Source organism: Nelumbo lutea, chromosome 1 (genome assembly GCF_056320005.1).
Source record: "Nelumbo lutea isolate HS-2025 chromosome 1, American lotus-T2T, whole genome shotgun sequence".
NCBI classification, from domain to species: Eukaryota; Viridiplantae; Streptophyta; class Magnoliopsida; order Proteales; family Nelumbonaceae; genus Nelumbo; species Nelumbo lutea.
Window position 1 is genome coordinate 117,968,662 of NC_142684.1, and position 4,014 is coordinate 117,972,675.

The 4,014-nt window shown below is 36.9% G+C and overlaps 1 long non-coding RNA gene across 2 annotated transcripts; it reads left to right on the forward strand.

Annotated features, from left to right (window-relative positions):
* Positions 1–1,238: 1,238 nt before the first annotated feature.
* On the forward strand, positions 1,239–3,627 carry LOC148877040 (uncharacterized). Of its 2 annotated transcripts, XR_016110632.1 has the most exons (4): positions 1,239–1,440; positions 1,577–1,818; positions 1,918–2,541; positions 3,245–3,627. It is a non-coding gene; the product is annotated as an uncharacterized LOC148877040 (long non-coding RNA). The 2 variants fall into 2 exon arrangements; XR_016110633.1 differs by lacking the exon at positions 3,245–3,627 and having other exon boundaries at positions 1,239–1,414; positions 1,918–2,707.
* Positions 3,628–4,014: the final 387 nt, after the last annotated feature.

The following is a 4,014-nucleotide window of genomic DNA, read 5'->3' on the forward strand; positions in this document are numbered from 1 at the left end:
GTCGGCTTGGATTTATTTGTGAACAACCCTATCCATAGGGAGATATTCCCAATGCAAGGTTGTAAGGGACTATACGAACTGTGTGAATACTGCCTTGTAAGGACCAAATCCAATTTCCAGTAGAATCTGTGGATGCAAATGAATCGAATCAGATTCAAATTAGGGTATATTTGAATCTGATCCGAAAAATATTGTAGATTTGGTTCGGTCTGATCCAATCCGATCTAATATCTTAAATAGTGATTTGAATTCAAATCTGATTAAGACGTAAGATATTCTAGTATGATCGGATTCGAATTAATTTAAAAAAAATGTAATAAATTATTAAAAGGAAAAAAATACAATTATTTAAATAAAAAATAACAAAATATATAAGTATATTGTCAACTATTTTCATCAATATTATACATGTTTTATAAAAAATAAATAATATAAAAATTTACAAAAAGTTAATATAAATAACATATTTATAAATAAATAAATAATATATACATATATATTATATATAAATAAATAAATACAAAACATATATATCAGATCGCATCCTTTCAAATCGAATAAGAGGTGATCCGAAAATCCGAAACACATATATCCGAATCAAACAATAGATCGCGATCCATTTGCACCCCTTAGCGCAGGCGATTCGCAGTGGTTCTAGAAGCTCATTTGCATGTGCCCTTAAAACAAAATAAGTACAGGAAAAATGAAAAATTGATAGTAGTAAAGCATAATAGCCTCAAAAATAATTTTCTTTTTAGGGTAAAGCAAAAATTATCATATCGACCTCAGTTAAAAATGCCAATCAAACGGTTATAGACTCGAGAAGACCGATCAACCAAGCCAAGAATAGGACCAACTGGCCAGCGACAAGTTTTGCCCTTTTTCTCGCTACAACCGCCCCACAAGGCAAACAAGTTGTAGGTGGTATTGACCATCTTGGTATCGGTAGAAAACTTTCTATGGGACAGAAGAACCCCACAAAATATCTTTTTACAAGCTTGTTATATGAAACATAAACAGGGTGTCTTTGTCTTTTCCAATAATTCCATTAGCGGAGGTTAGGTGGATTTGCGTCTCTGACGAGTTCCATGTGATGTATCGTTGAAAAGTAACAGCCAAGAGATTAGGACACGTGTACTCAATCAATGGACCAAAGAAAAGTCGACAGAGAGAACACGATTCCACGTGTACTCTCTAGGGTTTCCATAAATAAGGGTCGCTCCCCGCTTCACCTTTTCCATCCTCTGCTTGCTTTCTTCTCTTCGTTACGATCTACTGCTGTTTTTCTACGTTTTGGTTTTTTTTTTTTTTGTTATTTTATTTTTCAGGAAGTTGTTAGATCGCCTGGTGATCGGCGTCTTGATGTCGGATTTTTGAGAATCCCTGTTATGGCGTATCCGTCTTCCACTCCGTGGTATTTGTATCTAAAACATGTCGCTGGTATTTTAGATCTACTTCTCTGTTTTTCTTCGTTTTGAAGTCTGCCTCTGGAAGTTCTTGGATCACCTTGTGATCGACGTTTTGATCCCGGTATCGTTGCCATGTTTTCTTTTTATCTTCAATCTCTTGAATTTAGATCCGTGACAGTTATTTGAGGGGGGGCTTTTCCCCAGCTTTAATACTTCACCACCCTCGAATCTTGCGACTTTTTTTTCACGGAAGTCGGCTTTGCCGGAGCCTATCTCTGTCTTTCTTTGGTTTGGCATACGTTCGTTGCAGCATCGTTCTCTTCCAAGTTCGAAAACAATTTAAGGTCGACTCGGTCCAATGCCTTCCCGAGTCGTAGCTGATATAGGCGGAACCCTCCCGAATTCGATGGTATCTTAATCAGATCTGTTATTTTTCTTTTTGTATATATTATTTATTTTGTTTGCAGGTTTATTTGTCCTCGACTGATGCCGTCGGATCAATTTCCAGTTCATGGGAGCAGACGCGGTGCTTCAAATCGAGGAGTTAAGATGGCAGAATTGTTTTGTTTTTACAGATCTGTTGGTGTTGGATGTCTTGTTGATAGGCGATGCAAGTTCGTACGAATGCGGGTGAACACGTTGATCTATCGATTTTCTTTGTATATCGATGATGAAGTTTGATCAGATGTGTTATCGTGGGAAACGAATCGACAAGTTGTTGCTGTCTTGCTGATGCTGTGTAAAGGATGTAGGAGGGGGCCTATTGTCACCCGACCTTTGCCATGTCAGGTGCGCTTGCATGGCAGGTCGAAAAGAACCCTAATAAAATTCTTATTTTTTTGGTTTCTTGGGGAGATCGCACGGGGTTATTGCCCGGGGTCTCTCCCACTGGTGTGCCTTTTGTGTTCGCTTTCTTCCTATACCCCTTGATCGGCGATTCATAATAGCACCGAGGGAATTAAGATCCACCTCGCCCATTTGATTGTGATCCCTTACGTGATCACAGGAAAAGGACGGAAATCATCTTCGACTCCAAAGTACACATGCGATAGTCCTGAATTTCCATTCAATTTGCCCATTTGTTTGTGATCCCTTGCGTAGGCGAAGGACGGAAATCATCTTCGACTCAAAGGTACACATGCGAAAGTCCTGAATTTTCATTCAATTCCAATTCATTCATGTTTACCCACTGCAAATAAGAAAGTATGTCTCATCGATAAATTTTCATGGTCTCTGTTGCAACTTTTCTACCTTACTGCAGAAAAAAATATATATCAAGTTTAATTTCATCTCTAAAATTAATTTCATTTATTTCCAAGTGTTATTAACCTTTTGTGGCCCATCACCTAAAATCACCAGTTGCCCTTCGTCTAAATTTGTTTTTGCATCAATTATTATTAGGCGTGCGATGCTTAAATACTCTTCCGATAAATTTGTTTGTCCATGGCTGGATTTTCTTCAGTCGAACTATGTGTATTTGTGTGTTGTCCATGGCTGAATTTTCTTCAGTCGAAGTATGTGTACAGAATTACGTCTTGTTGGGTAGTTATTGATTGTAAATTAAGAGTCGGTTGTATCTTTTTTGCATCAATTAAGAGTCGGTTGTTACTGATTGTAAATTTGTTCTCATTACATTTAAAGTAGTTCAGAGAAACCTCATTCCTGAACACACATTCCTGAACATGTTCAATTAGTCGCTGCGAAGGATGACGGTGGTCCAACTGTTAATCTCGACGGTTGTATCTTTTTTTTGATAACTTTTGGTGATCATCTGCCCTTGGTTTACTCAATGATCCGAATTGGTCTTAATTTTTACTTTCATTTTGGGGCTGAAGCTGAGAGGTTCAGTCACTTCTGCCGATGCCGTTGGTCGCACCTTTCGGACTTCGAATTAGTTGCTGGGAGTTTCTCAAACTTGATGATGTAGGTAAATGAAGGTTATTATGATGCTGACATTTTTTACAATACAAGTTTCTTATTTCTAGTGCCTTTAGGTTTTTAATCGTATATCTGATGCTAGACTTTATTCAGTATGTACATGTGTTTCTTTAATTTGGTGTTATTAGTAACTTGGTTTTTTTAAATTGTTCTTCATTTGTGAAGAATAATGTCTCCGCATTGTAGAGTGTAATTTTTCTCGTTAATTTGCAGCTGACTTTTGTAATTTGTAGTAGTTTCTAACGTTCATTTGTGAAGAATATGTTTCTAACGTTTTTTTTTATGTTATCTTTGCCATTAATTTGTTATCCACTCTTTCGTTGGTGTTTTATAAAATTTCATGTAGGTGGCTTTAATTTTATATATTCTAAAGATTTGTCTCAAATCGGCTTGCCTTAAGTTACTCTGTGAAACGCAACCTCGAATAGTTTTAATGACTACATAACCTTTTTATACTTGATGAAATATTTTGTTGTTTATTTTGAGAGGTGGTGTCGTGGTGATTCTGCCTTGTGCCAGGATGGTTTTATACTTGAAAATTCACTTATCAATCCTCCGTGAAACTTGTGTCAGGTAGTGTCATCCTGACCATCCAATACGGTCATGATGGATGTTTGTTGTATGTTGATGATTATAGTCGAATTCGTGTATTTATTTCTCTAGATCC